Source organism: Lygodium microphyllum, chromosome 12 (assembly GCF_053477565.2).
Source record: "Lygodium microphyllum isolate KBCC chromosome 12, Lygodium_microphyllum_v1.1.10, whole genome shotgun sequence".
Taxonomy (NCBI): domain Eukaryota; kingdom Viridiplantae; phylum Streptophyta; class Polypodiopsida; order Schizaeales; family Lygodiaceae; genus Lygodium; species Lygodium microphyllum.
This window is the reverse complement of record NC_141146.1, coordinates 152,821,809-152,842,496: the sequence shown is the minus strand read 5'-3', so window position 1 is coordinate 152,842,496 and position 20,688 is coordinate 152,821,809. Positions and strand designations below refer to the sequence as shown.

Sequence of the window (20,688 nt, the reverse complement as noted above, 5' to 3'; positions counted from 1 at the left end):
GCGACCTGACGCGTTGAGAACAGAAATCCAATCGTAGGACCTATGATCAACCCCCGAGTGAACAGTAAGAAGCAGTGCAGACCCTAGAATCCGCTAGAACGGCCAGGACTTGAGCGACGAAGCTTATCAGGCCCGAGACGAGACAAGAGGGCGTAAGGCATATAGAGATTGTTTGCCGCACTCACATTGAATTCCGCACTTGAAGTACACATAAGAAAGCTGAAAGCTTGATTGACCACAAGTGCACGAGAAACGACACACACTGAGTGATCATAAATTGAGGATTGTATTCAATAAGTCAAGGAATTCACTCGGATAAAACCACTCAAGGAACCCACCAGTAGGAGAGAACCAAGACATAAACAACCCATCAAAGCGCAGAGTAGGAACAAGCAAGGAGCGCCAACGACGTGGATTTGTCAAGTCTATTCAACCTAATCGACAGTTTAGTGGAGCGCAAGAACTCCACCATGGTGGAAGAGAGCTCAGACCATCGGTCTAATGAGGAGCTCGATTTGAACGTATTCCCAGATGCTATTCAGCAGCTGGTGAGCAGTTACGACGCACACGCCCGGTACGAGCACCGCGGTAAGACAGCAGACGCAATCATCGCAGATCTAGAAGAGGAGAGAAGGCTAGCCCGCAAAGCATTGCAGAGTATAGCCGAGTACAATAGGAATCAGCAGGCTAGGAGCCAAAGGCAAAGCATGGAGCTGCATGAGGTGCAGCGAGTGCTGAACTTAGCTGGCCGAAACCGAACGGACCATGAGAGAGCACTGAAGGGAGACTTCACGTTGAGCGAGCTTCTCGTGAAGCGGCTGCTCGATAATACAGTAGCAGAGCAGAGTGCCACCGCACTAGCGACGTCGCTGCTCGTAGGATTAGGGGCAAGCCAAGGCTCAAAGAGCCAGGCCAAAATACCATTTGTTACCAAGCAACTCGATAAGTACCAACCTCATGACGACCCATACAGCTTTGTTGAGCAGTTTGAGCAAGTCTGCGAAGCCAATGGCCTCAACGACCAAACTCAACGCTCGCAAGCGTTCGGGCTTTGCCTAGGCGACAAGGGTAGGATGTGGTATACGAGCTTAGATGCTGCAGAGCGTGCCAATTTCAATAGCCTCAAGGATCTCTTCATTAAGAGATTTGCCGAGCCTGGATACTCCGATAATCTACTAGTACGCTTGATGAACGTCAAGCAAAAAGAGAAGGAGGACATCCGCGACTACGTAACGCATGTGAGAAGCCTCTTCAAGAGAATCCCTATGGGCGAGCGATCGACTGAAAGAGCAGTTTCGACTACGTTCATCAGCGGCATTCGGGACGAGAAGTTATATAAGGCTTTGGCAGGCAATTCGAGCTTGCAGCGAGACGCGATAGCTAGAGTGTTTGAGGAAGCCATCAGAGTCCATGATCAGTTGAAGGAGCGGAACTCCAGGAGCTCGAATCTAAAGGAGACCAACTCGCGAAGCTCAGAGAGAGCGTCAGCCTCTAGTGAGCGATCAATCCCATCATCCCAAGATAAGGAGAAAGCCACTGAGATAGACCAAGGCTTGCCTGATGTCAAGATGGAATTAGCCAAGTTGCAAGACATGTTGAGACGACCAACGCGCCCGCACATCCAATGCGTGTACTGTGGCGGAAACCACTTGCCGGCCGAGTGTCAAGACCCTAGGTTAAGACCTTGTGCTAACTGCGGTAGGTTCGGCCATGATGTCGCGCATTGTAGATTACCAAGAAGACTTCTGTACTCGCAACCCTACGGCCAGCCTTACGTAGCGAACAGGCCGCAACCATTCTTCGGAAGAGGAGCCCCATTGGCTCTTCCCGCACCTAACGATATGAAACCAGCCGTCCCTAGAATAGACATAAACCCTACATACATTCCTAGACCGCCTGGTCCTTACGTGACCCATCCACCGAGCGATGCTCCAGTCCACTACGTGAAAGAGCCCAGTGAGGAAAAAACCTATATATACCCTTACGTCTCGCATGACGACGAGGGCAACGCTGTCCTCATGGACTATCGACCCGTGCCGGTGATGGTGTTAGGAAGAGGACAAGGTAGAGGCCTAGGAGGGCAGACACAGGATCCAGTCACCTGTTGGATTTGTGGTCACCCCGGTCATGTCTCATCACGCTGCCCTGAAAGAGAGCAGCAAAACAGAGACAAGGCTGACCAAAGGTGCGCAGAGTGCGGAATCACCCATCTCTTTGTAGATTGCCCAAAGCAAAATCCATCTTCTAGCTCAGCCAACGTACCATCTGTCCCATTGGGGCTGTTTGGTGTCGAAAACCTCGATGGGGAGGCCACACCTATCCCATTGCGGGTCATGACCCGAGTCCAAACGAAGCAGGCCGGCATCTCTCTGCCAGGACCTAGCAATCTTGACGCAACCTCGATAGAGAAGAAAAGCCGCAGGCGTAAGAAGAAAAGATCGAAAGCTAAAGTCGCACTAAAAACCGAGAGTGCTACGACTCTACCTACTGGAAAGAAGGTTTCAGACGCAAAGGCAGAGACTTCAACCCCTAAGACGGCCGAAAAGGGAAGCGCTAAGGTAGGGGAATACTCGCATCCGAAGCGACAATTAGAGGCCATAGAAAAGGTGAAGGATTGGGTGAAGGAGGCTCAAGAGCATCTCAAGGACGCTGAGCCCATCATAGAGAATGAGATCGATGATCTCTCCAGCGTAAGCACGCCAATAGCGCCGCCCCAATCTAAGCCGGCAGAAGCAAGCATGCCGCAAGCAGTGCCGCTAAGACCAAGCCTTAATGCTACAGAGCCACAGATCAGTCGCAGCCATTGGCCAAGACAATCTAGTTAGGGGAAAGACGAGTATCCAACGATCTCTTGACCAAGGTGTAAAAGCCCTCTCTTTTTCAATCCTTTTCACGTTTCCATAAATAGAGGGAACTAAAACCTGAAACAGGGTTCTTCTATCCTAACCGGTGGGGAAATCACCAATGCTAGTGACTACCCGTGTAAATCTTAGCCTAGGAGATCTGCTTAGGCAGCATCCTACCCTATGGCAAGATCTTAAGCAGTGGGTTGAAGGGTCGCGAGAGCAGGTCACGGCAAACCCTCAAGACAATGACGCAGAAACGCAAATACCGAGCTTGACGCTGCACTCTATGCCTAAATCCTTACACGTCAATGCCTTCTGGGAAGGTTCTGAGATGCATGCGGTCTTGCCGGTTTTAGCCCTAGGTGACACAACAAGAAAGGGAATTGTAGACACGGCAACTGGGGTTAGTATGCTTAGCCACGCAGTGCTTCAGACTTGGGGAAACCCGCCAAAAAAAACTGCTAGGTTTAATGTCACGTTAGCAAACAATATGAGAGTGAAGCCATTCAAGGTACTTAAGAATTGGCCAGTGAAGATCGCAAGTGTCCAGTTCTCTGTTGACTTTATAGTCATGAAGGGAGTGGACTACGACATCCTATTAGGCCGACCCTGGATGCACAACGCTAGAGTCATCGAAGATTGGGGTAACGGCTTGATCTTCCTTGGCAATAAAACGGATGCCATAAGGATAGAGATGGACACTTGGAAGGCCTCACCAGTCGACCTAGACGCCATCTCTGCTATGCTCAAGGGTAACACTCAGGTCAAGAAGTCTTATGGGCCCTTGACCAAGTATATCCCATGCCCAGAGGATGAGCGCGATTGGATGCACGTTCTCGCTACAATTGACCTGCCATTCTTAGATCATGAGGCGTATGAGCAAGCCATCAAAACGATCGGCAAGTCTAACGAAGCACTCTCTATACCAATCTGCATGATGGCAGGAAGCCTCCGTGGAAAGCCTAAGCCTGTCACCTTCCAAGTACCATCCAACAAAAGGGAACTCCAGGGGATACTAGAATACCTAACGGACAAGCTAGCTGGCAATCCAGCTGCAAACTTCAAACCACTCCAGGATCTCTTAGAGGAATCCAAGTGGCAATGGACCAGGGTGCATGATTTAAACCTCATGTATAGCTGGGCCCTAGTTCCTGACCAACGACACGAGAGATACCAAACCCTAGGAGACGGCGAGCAGTCGGATGACAAAGATTCTAGCGACGAATACGAAGACTGCCAATCCTTCAGTGATGAGAGCGAGAGTGAAGTAGATACCGTAGAATACGACACTGAAGGACAAGAAATTGAGCAGATACGAGCAGAGTCCAAGCCGCAAAAAAGGCAGACCTTTAGGGTAGAGCGAGGAGTCATACACATGGAATGTGATTGCGCTTGGTTGGAACACGTAGGAGCCATAGACCTTGAGCAAGCAAGCCTAGCCCAACCAGGAACGACATTAGTACTTAGGATTGAATCACCATCTGAATTGCGGCCACCAGGGGAGACTGCCTCTTCTAGCGAAGACAGAGGGTTTGACTCTGAATCGGAAGTTAGTTCGGATAGTGATCGAGAGATCCCTAGGCCGCCCACGACCAGACGTACCAAGGGGAACCTACCCGTCCACCTGAGGTGCAAACGGTTAAGGCAGGAAAAGGCAAAGCGACCCAGGGATACACGAACAGAAGAACAGCGAAAGCTGCAGGACCTCCCTAAACGCTTCACAAAATTCAAAAAAGGGGATAGGATAGTAGTTCTGTTAGGTGCCAAACGTCAAGGGCAGACGAGTGAACCAATCGAGGGACCAGCCAAAGTCAAGGAGGTAGACTTAGCCCAGGAAGGGGAAACACCCCGACCAGTATTCATTGCCGATGACTTGATTGATGAAGAAGAAACGAGTCTTGTCGCTCTCTTGCGAGAGTATATACACGTATTTGTCTGGTCCTTAGAGGAGCTTAAGGGGGTAGATCCGAGTGTCGTGACTCACAACATATCCATGACGCCAAACGCAACACCGGTCAAGCAGCGACCGTACCCTATGAATCCAAAACACGCTCATGCTCTCAAAGAGGAAATTGACAAACTGATGAGAGCTGGATTCATTTACGAAATTGAGCACACAGACTGGGTACCGCCCATAGTCATTGTGATGAAGAATAATGAAAAAATCCAAGTGTGCGTCAATTACAAGAAGGTGAACGCTGCTACGAAGAGGGACAACTATCCATTGCCGTACACCGAGCACATACTTGAGAGGGTAGCAAGCAAGGAAGCCTACAGTAAAACTAGGTGCAAGTGCATCCTGCGGACAGGCACAAGACCGCCTTTGCCACTGAGTGGGGCGTCTTTGCATACATAGTCATGCCCTTCGGGTTGACCAATGCCCCTGCCACTTTCCAACCTCTCATGTGCACCATCTTTAAGGACATGCTTCGCAAGGAGTTAGAAGTCTTTGTTGACGATCTCTGTGTCCACTCGACCTGGATCGGACACTTAGATAAACTCCGAGCAGTCTTTGAACGGTGTCGCTTGTATCGTCTCTCCTTGAACCCCTTAAACTGCAAGTTTTGGACTAAGCACGGATGCATCTTAGGGCACGTGGTGTCGAAGAACGGCATTGCCACTGACTTCTCGAAGGTCAGGGTTATTGTTGACCTTCCACCCCTAATTAACTACAAGGGAGTTCAATGCTTCTTAGGCCATACAGGGTACTATCGGCGGTTTGTACTAATATGCGTTGATCACCAGACCATTATACAAGCTGCTGATCGTCTTCGAATGGACCGAGGCATGCCAACAAGCGTACGAAGAATTGAAAAAGGCTCTAACAACAGCACCAATTCTACGAGCCCCAGATTGGACCATTACCTTCCACGTGCACATCGACGCTTCTAAGTTTGCCGTGGAGGCAGTGTTATGCCAACCTGGCGAACACAACTTAGATTATCCAGTGAGCTTTGCTAGCAGAGAACTCACTGAGACAGAAATGAACTACTCGACAACAGAAGGAGAGGGATTAGCCATGGTGTTCGCTGTGAAGAAATTCCGGCATTATCTTTTGGCCACACCCTTTACCTTCTTCGTGAACCATCAAGCCTTGCTCTATCTCGTAAACAAACCTTGCGCTACAGGACGCATAGCTCGATGGCTCCTGCTTCTAGAGTTTGATTTCTCCGTGGTAGTACGAAAGGGAAAACAGCATTACATGGCTGATCACATGTCACGCATCCCCACGTAAGAAGCCGCTGGACAAGGTGTCGATGAATTACCCGATACCCATCTATTTAACCTGTCTAGCGAGAGAGAGTTATTCAAGGCTGATCTAACGCCATATTGGGCGGATGACATAGTCCAAGTGCTTGAGTACGGACTGCCTGAGCAACCAATAGAAAAGCCTGACTTAGGTGATTAATCCTTAAGATCCAGCCCTATCAGCTGATTGCAGGCTAACTCTATGGGCTGGGGCAAGATGGATTACTGCGTAGATGCATATGTGAGCACGAGATACACGATGTGCTCTCAAACGCACACAGCAGCATTACGGGAGGACACTTTAGCCGGGACACGACAGCACGAAATGTGTTGCAGTCTCAACTGTGGTGGCCCATGCTTTTCCGCGACGCAGCACAATTCGTCAAGCATTGTGACGAGTGCCAACGGACAAAAGTCCCGATTCGCAAGGATCAAATGGAGTTGACCCCAGTTACGGGTTGATAACCATTCGAAAAATGAGGCATCGACTTCATAGGACCCATCAGTCCTGCGGCACAATATTCACAAGACAAATATATCATTGTGGCCACGGACTACCTCACAAAATGGGTAGAGGCAAGAGCGACACCTAAGAACGACGCTAGGACGACTGCCAAGTTCTTATGGGAGCAAGTGATCTCGCGATTCGGCTGCCCCATAGAACTGGTCAGTGACCAAGGCACGCACTTCATCAATGAAGTGATAGCGCACCTCCTGTCCACCTTTCTCATTATCCATCGCAAATCCTCACCATACTACCCTCAGGCGAATGGCCAGGCAGAATCAACTAATAAGATTCTTGTAAATGTCCTGACTAAAGTAGTCTCAGCCTCACGCAGTGACTGGGACAACAAGCTGATGGCAGCTTTGTGGGCCTACCGCACAGCTTATAAAACAACTGTTGGCCAAAACCCCTTTAGGCTGACCTATGGAACTGAGGCAATTCTACCATTAGAATTCTTCGTTCCTAGCCTGAGAATAGCACTTCAAGAACGATGGGAAGGGAAGGAGGCAAGGACGCAACGCCTGGTCGAGCTTGAACGCCTATTAGAGACTCGTCTTCTAGCCACCCACGCACTTATCTGTGAGAAAGCCCGACGCAAGAGTTGGTTTGACAAGCATGTCAAGCAGCACGAGTTCGAACAATGCGACTTAGTGCTCCTCTACTCTGTTAAGAGACATAAACAAAAAATGAAATTTCGAGGCCTTGGACCCTTCAAAGTTCGTGCGATCAGCCGCACAAGCAATGTCGAACTCGAAACCTTAGACGGTGAGGGAATAGGCTTCTTCAATGGCAGTCGTGTCAAGAAGTACTACCCTCCCACCCATCCTTTGCACGAGCCCCCGATGTTAAAACCGCCTGTCAAAGTACGAGTGGCCACAATCACTAAGATTGATGACGAGGATGAGGAAGCCGTAGAGCCCGCATACCTCCATATAACGGTCACTGCAAAACAAACCTGCGCTTTCAACGCTCTGATCGATGACGGAGCAAACTGCAATGTCCTAACTCAGGATCATTGGACCAAACTTGGCAGCCCACCACTTCAGCCCACGAATGCTAAATTAAGCCCAAATGGGACCCATTCCTACGCACTCCTCGGCAAGTGCAAAGTAGCCGTTTCTATCGAGTCAGAGACTGTCGCAATGGTTTTTTACGTGTTGCCAAATGCTAAAGACGCAGGCACGGAATCGCTGCTAGGACGCACTTTCAAAAAGCAGACTCACTGCAATGTTGATTATGAGTTGCAGCACATCCACCTCGCAATAGGCAACGTTCGCATTGTCACAGCTTTTAGCAAGAGCGGCGTGACTTCATCACCGTCTGCAAAGCCACCGATAGAATTCTCCATGACCAAATCTACGGAGGGGGATAGTGCGCGGCCGCCACCTTCCAGAATTCAGGGATCACAGCCCACAGTAGCAAAACATCAGGCTCAACAGTCTAGATTTCAATGGAAGCCTAAACAGCCGCAACCGCCGCCTAGGAGTCGACACTCCTATCCTCGTAGGACCAAAAACTCTAGCCCTAGGAGGCCAAGACGCAGTAACAGAAAGCACCGCATGATCAAGTAAAGATGGGTCCCTAAAGCCCTCTTACGTGCGCAAGGCTACTACGAGGAAAATACCTGGCTGTGGATCCCTAAGGCCCACACGCCCAAAGGCACCATTCATACACCGCCCTCAAGCTTGATCAAACCGCGTTCCATAAACCCGCAACACCGCAAGCCGCAGTGCTCTCCTGAACCACAACCATCCGTCTCATCCACGCCTAGACCCAAGGGAGTCCCACAAGTCTACCGGCCCAAACCGCAGGCTCCGTCACAAGAGTCATCACCCGCCGAAGTCAATCCGCCTCCCCAACTCCAACCTGAATGCAGCAGGCCCTCCGTCACGGCTGCTCCCAATCCACTCAACATCCAAGCGGCCCAACCACAAACTCACGAACCCTCCCAACCGCCCATCTTCGTTGTCAAAAGTTCTTGTTCCGTCAGACCTCAACCACCTGTCGGCCTTACGCCCTCCTATGAATGCAAGTCCTTTTTAGCACTAGCTGCCAACCTCGCTGAGGACACCAGGGATGACGTGGTGGAATGCATTAAACGACTCGATGCCACCTTTGTGTCGCTAGCCCTCAGCTACAACCACTTGGACTTAGGTCTATTAGAAGAACCCTTTGCAACGGAAGTGCGCAATATGCCTCGCTCTTGGGAGACCTTTGAATTCGCATTTGCAAAAGCTTCCCGCTCTGCTCAACAAGGAGATCTCCAAAGAGCAAGCCATTAAATAACGTCTCATCACATCCTACGATCAGCGAACCACTTTTGCTATCACTGATCAGGAAATCACAGAGTGATCCAAGCTCGCTGATACTGACTCCATGTTTTTGAAGCATTGGTACACTCTTAGGCTGCAATGGGAAGTTGAGGGGTGCCGCCTAATGACCAACACTGAGCAACGACGTGCAATCAAAACAACAAAGTACGATCCCACTTACGTCGCGCCAACCTCGTATCGAGTATTAACCACTCTTCATGGCCGACCCATGGAAGAGCACATCAAGGGACATCCCTACCTTGTCCGCCTCTTAACAGAGGAAGAACTCCACATTGCTAGTCGCGTCGATTCTGGCGATCTCCTAACCAATGTTCTGACATACATCACGCACGTGGATATCCGTCCATCCGAATTAGACCGTGAACCTCAGCTAGAGTACAACCCCAACTTCTATGCTTGGCTCCTGCGCAAATAGACCGACGCTCTGTATGCTGAATACCCTTGTCCTCTCAAGCTCCAATCCTGGGACGGATTCTTGTCATTCCAAAGGGGAAGGGGATAAGGTGGAATTTAAAAAGTGAACCAAGTATGAAATGTCAATAAAAGTTGAAATGCAATGGTAAAATGTAATCGTAAAAGTCTGAAAAGAAAAGTTAAGGCTATACTCAAAATATTTCATATCAATAAAATCTGCTATGCTTTTCTTCTTTCAGAAAGTTACTTGTCAAAAAGCACTAATAGTGGAAATGGCTGAACTTGCAGGCATCTATCATGGCAAGCCAGGACAAGGCCGGCAAGCTCCCCTTCTCGGAGGAGGAGCAAGCAAAGTACAGGCTCACGATGGAGACTAGAGCCTTTAGCCAATTGAAGTTCCGTCACATCTTCAACCTTGAAGATGTGGCCATCGAAGAGCCGGCAGTGCGCCAGATTATAGACCAGTGCCATCTGCAGAAATACCTAGAAGCAGTGGGCCAGAGAGTGGACTACACCCAGTGTGCCGACTTTTTACGCACCTTTAACAGAATCAGAGGCACCATCACAGTGCACGAGAATGAAGCCATCCGGCAAGTACAGATTGAGCTGACCCCGGAATTGGTGGAGAAGGCACTGGGGCTGCCAAATAAATTGGAAAGAAAGCCGAAAAGGGACGTCTACACCATGTTGGGAATGGACAAGGTGAAGGTCCATACCAATGATGGGATTAGCTTGGCAGACATCCCAAACCCAGATATCCAGCTGCAAGCAAAAATGGTCCACACTTTGTTCTCGAGCCAGAGATACAACAGCATAATGAGCCGGATCAATGTGCCTCTGCTCGACAGCATTGCGGCACAATCACTTGACGAGGTAAACCTGAACGGGTTTGTGAGGAGAACCATAGAGGCTTCAGCTAAGGCTCTAGCAACGGGAGGAAGAGCCGCTCGAGGAGAATCCCCATCGTCCAGATCAAAACACAAGGCATCGTTCTCCAAGGCCTCAACCATAGAGTTTGGAGGCGTCCTTACTGCCATAATCCAAGAAGCACTAGGGCAAGGACGGGAAGAAGAAGATAAGAAGGGAGACGAAGAAGGAAGTGACGAGTCACCGTCACAACCCCACCTCACATAGAAGAACAGCACAGGTCTTCAGATGAAACAGAGACTGACAAAGACGAAGAGGGAGAGTCCCAGGGCAGCCCACAGAGGCACACAGAACAAAGAACGAAAGCCCTGCATGGAAAGAGGGAAGAAGAGCGCAAGAAAAAAGAAAAAGAAGATCTGGAGAGGGCTCCGAGAGAGTCGCTAAGGGATGAGGAGGAGAGAAAAAAGGAGCAAGAGGAGGCAAGATTAGCTAAGATGGAATCAAAGAAGGCAAAGGAGGAGAGGAAGAAGACTGAAGAGGAGTTGAGAAGAAAGGAAGAAGAAGAAATAGCGTTGGCCACCCGTCGCTCCATTGGGGAGCAGCACAAAAGAGATGAGGAGGGCGCAAAAAGCCCACGCAGAACAGAAGCACCTGGTCCCAGTACCAGTGTGCCGGAAATCACACCCCCGCCCCCAGCAAAAGGAAAAGGCAAAGAACCAATGGCGCCAATTCCCCCTCTCTTTGTACCTACCACACCAGCCACTCTCATCACGACAACGCCCACTACCACTGCCACCCAAGGCTCCACTCCCAAGGTCGATCTCACCAATGTCTTGGAGTGGGTGCAGTTTTTGGTTGACAAGCAAATGGGCCAAGGAGGAGGAGAGGTCACGCCCTCTACACCCGGAACTAAAAGACCTATAGCTGCTGATGCAGAGTCGCAAAGGGACCCAAAGAGGCCAAAAACAGAAACTTCCACCACCTCCGTCCCCACAACAGGCATGCCATCACAAGAATATGATGAATATGTGAAGCAGCTGCTAGCTCAGCTGGAAAGGCGAAGAAAGAGAAGAAAGCAGCGGCTGCTGAGCTGGAAGCTGAGAAAGAGGCTAGAGCCGCCTTCCAGCTGGAAACAACGAGGCAGCTAGCCACAGCTCAGAGAGAACTACATGAGCTGAAAGGGCAGCTCCAGGAAAAGGAGGATGCGGAAGCCGAGTATGAGACGAAGGCCAGTGAAGACACCGAGGTCATGGCATCTTTAAGACAGCGAAATGATGAACTTGTAGGATTTTGCGAGGATCTGCAAGCCCAGGGAGAGAAGATCCAGAAGGCTGCGAATGACCTGGAAGTGGTACGAGAAGAGAGAGCTCGTAGGTATGAGCAAGAGATAGAAAAGTTAAAACAGGATCTGAGTGCGAAGCAAGAGAAACAGGTACAGCTGAAGAAGGACATGCAAGACCAAGAGCAGTGACTGACAGTGTTGGCTCAAAGGCAAGGCGAGAGTCTGAAGGATATGAGGAAGAGGGCCGAGGAGTGGGTCGCTCACAATGAAAGGCGGGTGAAGACTCTCGCCCAACGCCTAGGACGGCTGGAGAAAGGTAAACTGATGGCGGAAAACAGGGCAGGTGCCGTCTTCATGAGCTTCAATGCTCAACAACGTGCTTTCATGACCACCCTGCTGGACGTAGCAGTGCCAGAAGACAACGAGACCGTGGAAACAGCTTGCAAGAAACTAGGCATGGCACACAGAGCACTAAAAGCAAGACTACAACTGCCGGCTCGAATGACAAAAGCCAGCCCAAGCTTGGAAGAACAATGTAATTCACTACTAGAGGCAGGGCTATCTCCCCACGAGATAGACTAATTGGGCTTCACAGCAGAGGCAGTGCAGCAAGAGCAACCACAAGAGGGAGATGAGACCGACTTCAATTTCGAAATGGGGCCTCAAGAGGAGGAGTTGGTCCATCCACCCCCTTCGCCACCACTAGAAGACCAGCCGCCCACTAACCCATCCGCAAAGAGAGCAGCCGCTCAAGAAAAGAGGCAAAGGAAGCTTATTGAAGAGGTCAGGGCTAGACAGAGGGCTCGGCCAGTGATAGCGGCCGCAGTGCCAATTCCGCCCACCCTAGAAGAGCGCCCTGCGCGCTTCCAAGCAAACATCACCGCCTGGGAGCAGCAGGAGCTGAATAGACAACCCTATGACTTCGCTTTCAGCTTCCCCACGAACTTAAGAAGAGTTTTACCCATTAAAGTGGTGGACGAAGTCATAGGTGTCGCTGGAAGGCTTAGAGACAGGTGGTTGCTGAAAAGAGAGCAGCATCCGACTGCATGGAGCAATGTAGACAGCGAATATTGGCAGAACAAGGTATTCAGACCGCCAAGATCTGTGCCAGGATTCGAAAGCCAGCCTCTGTGGAGGAGAAGGCTATGTTTGATGAATATGGACACTTGGATGACCTTTTGCAACGCACTCCCCTCCGAGCGTAATGATCCCACTCACATGCCGTACCCTCGGAGGATTGGAGTCGATTTTGACCCAAGTGCCCATGGAAGATATGATTTCCCAATCATCTACAACCCTAATTGTACAAATTACAAGGATGCTCTTACCTTCACCTCTAGCGATCTATGTAATGCTATTGTACACTTCCTAGACACATTCTCCTCTTGCCCTGACCCAGCATTTATCACCACTTGTAATTACCTTCGCCTACTTAGAATTCTCCTTAGGATAGATCCCACTCCGCAAGAGCGCAACTTACCCCCTTTCTTCTTCGATCCTAACATGATTGATAGCTGTGCCATGGCCCGTCTCATGATGCGAGCCACACTCCTACCCTTGTTTTGCCTAGCCCTTTTAGAGGATATGAGCAACAGCCGATTTTCGACTTGTAGTCATCCCTTCCTCTCCACTACCACACTCCAAACCCGCCTCGATCTACGTAGGTATCTGCAAAGCCGACCCTTTCTTAATAGATCCCGCAAATCCCAACCTCCTTCCCAACATGATCAGAGTGAGCAACAATAGCCATATCCCCCTCTGTAACTTCTTCCCTTATTAACAACTAAATTTTTATTTTTATTTTTTTAAAAGAACGTACAAAAAGAGAAAAGCTAAGAAAGAAAGGCAAAGCAGAAAGCATGACAACACAAGCACTCACTTGTAGAAGCACTCAATCACCACATAAGCACTATCACTGCACCTAGGGGTTCTCAAGTTAGGCGTGCCCGGTGGCTTCGGTCAGCCGGCTCCACTCCTAACCCCCTAGCCCCTTTTGCTCCCCCACTTCACCCTTACGCACATCAAGGGCAGGACATACCTAGGGAGGTAACACTCGCCTATGGTTAGACCTGTCACCCTAAGCCACTTGCACCGCACCTCCCTTGGCACAACCGGGGTCCTCAAGTGTGGGACATCATCCAGGCTTGCCTGCGGTTAGACCCACCTCCCCATTCCACTAGCACGAGCACAGTACACTAACACGGTATGGTAGACACTCCCCTTAGGTAGAGCACAGTACCTTCCCCTGTCAAACATCACAGAAAGCAATAAACCACCAACTTCGGAGGCCTCGTCAACCACTCGCTATCCATTTAACTTCTCCGACAACCATCCTTCATCAGCTTCCACGAGCACCTGAATCTCCAGGTAGCCCTCCCCTTTACATCATCATTTGTCCAACTGCCTACCACTCTGTAAACAACACAAAAGTGCCATGGGACTGGCACCCGTCTAGGAGGGGGGTAATGTTAACCCCGAGTCAAGATGGCGGAAAATGAAGGAAAAAGCAGAAAAAGCACAGAAAAAGAGCAAAGACACGCAGGCGACTGCTAAAGCTAAGTCGGGACAAAAAGCGCAATTTTAAATAAAAGGCGCCTCAAAAACTTGGAAAACTCTTGTAAAAGAGCACCAGGCTCCCTCCTGTGCCAATTGTAAAATATTAGACGGGTGTAGGCTAAAGGCATAATGCTAGAAGAGTAAAATGGAAAAAGGACCTTGCCACAATGGCCGGTCATGTAAAAAGGGGATGCGTGCCCATGGGATTTTAGGGCTTGTATATAAAGTTCAAAAAAATGAATGGAAGCTCATTCTTTTGGTGTGTGGCAAAAGGAGTCTTCATCTTCTTCTCTTCTTCTCTCCTTCTTGCTTGTGTGTGCTCTTGAGAGAGGGAGTGTGAGAGTGTGAGGGAGTGAGCGTGTGGGAGTGAGGGATCAAGAGGGTGAAGCTCTTTACCATCTGCTCTTCTCTTCTTCTCTTCTCTTCTCTTGCGCGCACGGCTATGGAGGATGGAGCTTGGAGATGGAGGAGGCTTGAGGATGCTTGAGCTAGCATCGAGAATCGTGGAGCTACCGAATTGTGCAAGAGAGGAGGCTACTCACATTGGCATCAAGATAAGCTCATTACACTCGTAGGATCGACGGCGCGTCGGCCAGGTGAGAGATAGCCATTAGAGCTCACTTGAAACGCTTGAAGCAATAAGCGGTCCGTGGGTCTTGGTGATTGAGCGAAAGCTCCCACAGTTTGTGGCAAAAGGGAAAGAGAAGATGGTATGTAAACTCAAAAGGAGTTTGTATGGGTTGAAACAAGCACCAAGAGAATGGTATCATAAGTTTGATACATTTATGCAGTCTCAAGATTTTCATAGAAGTCACCAAGAAGGCACCAAGAAGACATCAAATGGCAGCTTGATTATCTTGGTTCTATATATTGATGACATGGTGATTACTGGCAGGGATACTCATGCCTTGGACTCACTGAAGCAAAGTCTTCATGGCAACTTTCACATGAAAGATAGGTCAAAAGGATTACTCTATCTATCTTAGCAAGAGTATATCTCTAAGGTTTTGCAGCATTTCAATATGGAGGGGGGGAAAACAATTGGGGTTCCATTGTCTCCATATGTGAAACTCGGTGCAGAGGGCAGCTCTACGCCTGATGATGAGAAGACTGAAATGGCCAAGATACCATATGCTTCAGTTGTTGGCAGTTTGATGTATGCTATGGTTACTACACGTTCTAACATTGCCTTTGCAATGGGAGTGGTTAGCAAATACATGGCAAACCCTGGTAAAAAGCATTGGCAAGTAGTGAAAGGTATTATGAGATACCTCAAAGGAACAAAGGATTTATGCATTTGCTTTGGAAAGCAGAAGGCCTTTGTCGTTGGCTTTCAAATGCAAACTATGCTAGTCATGCGGACTGTAGAAAGTCCACTTCTGGGTATGTGTTCACCTTCACAAGAGGAGCAGTCTCTTGGATCTCCAGGCTATAAAAGTGTGTTGCATTGTCTACTACAAAGGCAGAGTATATGGCTGCCACTCAGACATGCAAGGAGGCTTTATGACTTTCACGTCTGGTGGGAGAGCTTGGCATTACAAAGTTACCCGTTCTCCATTGTGATAGTCAGAGTGCTATCATGCTAGCACGGAATCTTGTCTTTCATGCAAAGACGAAGCACATACAAGTGAAGTACCACTTCATTAGAGATATACTTGACAGCAAGAGCATTGAGCTTGTCAAAGTGCAGACAGATGATAATCCTATAAACCTTCTCACGAAGGTCTTCTAGCAGGGTGGTTTGCTCATTGCCGACAGATGATGGGAGTTGGATAGATATATGTATTTCAGCTTTGTATATACCTAGACTTAGCTGATTCTTTTCTCCTCTTAAGGTACATTGCCTTTAGGTGGGAGGTTTTCGGGAATAAAGGGCCCTCATGTCTTTTATATGTACACGGGTGTGAACAAACCCTTAGCACATTGTACTTTCATATATATATATATATATATATATATATATATATATATATATATATATATATATATATATATATATATATATATATATATATATATCTAAAAACCTAAAGAGATACACACTCGTCATTCTACCCACAAATCATGTTCACTCACCTCACTACTCTGCATTCTCTCTCTCTCTCACTCTCTCTGCTCCTAACAAGCACTACGTGTCTCGATCCTCACGCCTCGGAGCTCAACACACACACACACACATGTATATATATGTATATATCTATACACATGTATGTATCCTGCGAGAACTACGTAAGGTCATAAGTGATGAGAGGCTTTGCTCTAGTAGACACTGTTGTTGCCCTATCCCGTGTGTGAGGGTTGAGGCATTGTGAGCTGTTTGAAAGAGCATATAATTCCTCGCTAAGTCCAAAAAAAACCTATGGCATCATAAGAAAGCTATAGTATTGCACTTAAATCCATGTTCGAACATTGCAAATCGCTTGGAAACTCGACAATCATTGTAGATGAAGCCAATCCCAGTGCAAAATGGATTTTATCTCCGATTGGTGCTGCTCATATCTATGGTGATAATAATATTTTAAGTTTCGTACTTCAACGATATATGTAGAAGATCAAGGCATCTTGACCATTGGTGATAGCTTAGCCCAAGATGTTAATCTCTTATCCTTAGTTATGCATAAGATTTAGAAACAAAGATCCCAGAAAATTATCCCAATCTTCATTTAGGTTACCTTGCTATAGGAATCATTCTCTTGTTTAGAAAAGGTCAGAATGTTTCATGTAAGACTGTTGTTTTAGAAACCCATCATTTAGAGTTGATGGATATGATAGTCGGTGCTACTATCTATCCACGCTCAAAAGGTCCAATCTTCTTCGAGTTACATCCAAATTATGTCATTTCAGTAAATGATCCATATCTCTCAAAGTTGCTACTGCTGCATATTAGAACCTTTGGTTTGCATATGAAGTCTACCTCTGTACATCTAGCTATCCAATATCATATGGTTTTCAGATGTATGTCCCTAGCTATACCTAGAGTCCTAGAAGGCACTAATTCAGACAAAGACAAAGGGCAAACTATTATCATGAAGGTAGATGAAAGTACTCAAAGATATTTACCCGAATGAATTGACTGGTTAGACATTCAACTTCCATAAGAATGGCAGCTCAACATCCAATCTCTACAGATGAAGGAACTTTTACCTCCACAGGTCCTAACAATGAGAAACATCAAGGGGAAAACATTGGTCTTTCCACAAAATCATACTTCTAGTCCAATACATATGGAGTCTACTTCTATTGCTACAACAATCCATACTGCTCCTACAAATTACCCGCAACTTAAGGTTTCTCCTTCCCAATGAGCAAGCACCATGAAATTCCTCTCTCGGGCTTCTACACATCCACATATCTCCAAGGGTATTTGTGCTCATTGTAAGAAGTTAATTGAACACACTTCAGCCAAGGTTGTTAATGAGGTTCAAGAATTTGAATATGAAAGTCATACATACAAAGTTGCTCCTTATCTGTGTCCCCAAGATTTTGCAAGTTGGTCTCTTGAATTAGAAACTGTAAATTGGACACATTTGGCCCTTACATGTTTACTTGAAAATATAGAAAATTTGTATGATTTGTGTAAAGGTCTTCAACAAATGTTACAAAAGCTTGATACTTTGTTATTGAAGCCTAATCCTACTCCTAGTGCATCTTCTACCCTTTCTTCTTCCAATCCTCCTTTGTATTCTCCACCTACAATTGATTGGAAAGCTTTTTTTGATAAAAGACTTAAAAAAGGATAGTCACCCATGTTTTCTTCTCCAACCCAAGGTTTTTTGAATGTGCATTCTGTCCTCCAAAATAACCTCAAAGGTAAAGGTATGAAAAAAACAGGAAATGGATTCACTCTTGTGTGAAATCCAAAACATTTATGTCCCACAAATGATTGCTGAAAATGATGATGAAAAGATAGTATCAAATGCTAATGCTGCTGCATCACATGACCATGAAGTCGGTCCATCTCATACGACTTAGGAGAAAACAAAAGCTAGTTCTTCATAAGGTACTAAACTATCACCCAAATTGACTAAATATATTGATCTTCTCTTTCCTTAATGGACAATGGAAGGTGACCAGTGTGCTTTTGATGAGCTTGATAAATTGGCATTCAAAAAGGTTCAAAAACAAAAGAAAGAAAATATTGTGTTAAAAAATATGTGTTTGTGTATTACTCCCGAGCGTGCTCATAAAGATGACATTGGACGCTACATCCAAAATAAGTATGATTCACACATGATGGGCGACGTCCTAGAACAGGACACAACTAATTACATCCTTGCATGGTACATTATGGATACCTAAGCTCAACAGCAATTAATTTATAGTATTTTTTCTTCAAATGAAGATGGTGACAGTGTGGTGGATGATACTTTTGTTCCTATAAATCCACACAGTTCCACATCAGTCTAGTGATGAATTTCATAATGCTCATTCTAGCAAAGGGAAAAGCTCTAATTCGAAGGCCTATAGCAAAATTGGAGTGCCTGAAAAGGTTAGCAGTTTCCCTATATGGTCCATTGATGGAAAATCCCCAAAAGAAATCAAGTTCTTGATATACATGATGTATGCTTATGTTGGTCAAAAGCTACTTGAAAAACCCACAACTAACCTCTTAGATGTGTTAAATGCAATGACACATGGATTTGTCAATGGTTCTTGCCAATAGTGGACTTCTGTTCATCCTCAAGTCAAATTGGCTATTGCTCAACAACCAAACCCAGTACAATTGTTTTTTGAATTGTTCCTTGTTGAGTTAGTGGGCAATAAGTTAGATGATGTGGTTAGAGCTCGTGAAGCTTCTTTCCAATCCAAGCTTTGTGATCCTCATCACTATAAGGAATACTTGATGGATATGTGCCACCTTTTGTATGAAGGTATGGATGCTCATGATAACAGCATGAAAAAACATTTGGTTTGTTCTTTCCCAAAGCCTATTCCTTTTTTCTGCAAGCAAAAAATGAAACAAGAACAAAGAGACTTTACTGATAGTGTAGGACAGATCGTCTAGACGATCGAACAATTAGTCAAGGAGGTATGCCAACAACAGAAGCTGACAACTTTACAACAAAATTTTACTAGTGAGATTTGCAAGTCTACTAACAAACATGAAAAATCTTTTAGTTGTGAAAATTATCACTGCTCTAGTTGGTATAATGGTTCTAGATGAAACAAGCATAAATCTTCTAGATATTCCTCTAGATACTAGCCTAAAGAACGCAAGAGGTATCACAGAAACTACAGAAACAGAAGGAGAAATCACAGATCCAACATATTTTAAGCTGCAAATAGAAATTGTAAACAATCTACTTACAAAGAAAAGAATCTAAAATGCTACATTTGTGGTATTTGTGCACATTTAGCCAACAAATACAAAAAAAAACTAAACACAATCAACAGAAGACTAAAGAAAATGAATAGTCAAAAACAAATGCTCATTGTGTGCTTTCTGATGATGATGATGATAGTGAGTCATTAACTTCTCAGAATTCAAAACAGAGAGTTCCTATGATTCTAATTCTTATAGTTCTTCAAAGCATGTGAAACAAGCCTTTCTCCCGTAGATGGGTGGTAATTCCATAATTACAACTTAGTCACAACAGTAACATTTATTACAAATTGAGAAATGCAAATTGACTTACAATCTTGGACAATGGACACCCTGTTGACCCCACAATTGGCGGCCCTTTCGGTATTTCCTTAACTTAATTGAAGAAAAGATTGATGTACAATGGAATTCTCCTAATCCCTTTCCATATTTCAACTCCTAGTGCTGTCCAAAAGTACCAACAAGTCTTTAATCTAATTGCCCCTTGATTCAGGCAATCAATTGACCTTCACCCGCTTTGATGGAGATGGCAAATGCCCCACATTCCTTGATTTTCTAGTCCCTCCACTTGAATTTGACTGAAAACAACTTCAACCTGTTGAATCCAAGTCTTGGAGCTTCCAATTTTTGGCACACTTCCTGAGGTTGCTACTAGACCCTGATTTTTGCTGTAGATTAAGATCTACAACAAAGAAATCTGAAATTTCTTAACCTCTAGTGATCTCAATGCTTTAATCTTCAGAGCAAGGTTGTGGAAAGACTGGGAGATAAGTGAGAATGCTGAGAAGAGAGAAATTTCATACTCTCTTCATGAAGAACTGAAGAAAATCAATCATTTACTGCTGCTACCCTGTCTCAACAACTTGTACATGCTGTCACCTGCCATTGATTGGTCTTCTCCTGCCCCTGGCTGCCTCAAAAGGTCCTTCAATGGCTGCAAATCAGACTAACAGCATCTCCTACCTCTCTCTTGCAAGTAGAATACACTAAAAAAGCCCCTTGTCAACCTCTAAAGACGTTTTTTAGTCTTGCATGGGCATTTTTGACAAGTGGCAGACTTTCCAAACGGTTTTTCTAACATTATCCATAATTAAATATTAATTTTAATTTTTTAACACTAAAAATTAATCTAATAATTATTTAAGTGCCCAAAAAATAAACTGACTGGCCAATGACTAAATTGGCTAGGCAACTTCCATTCCCACGTGTCTTTGCACCATCTTTGACCATCACATTGGTATTAGGTACCATTAAATGCCACTTCTCTAGTGTCACCAATTGACACTTATGGCCAAATAAATGACCTAGGTCAA

General features: G+C 46.3%; 1 protein-coding gene across 3 annotated transcripts in view; it reads right to left on the bottom strand.

Moving 5' to 3' along the window:
• Positions 1 to 20,688, bottom strand: part of LOC148028458 (K(+) efflux antiporter 2, chloroplastic-like) — a 181,600-nt gene that overhangs the window by 108,767 nt on the left and 52,145 nt on the right. The window lies entirely within an intron of this gene.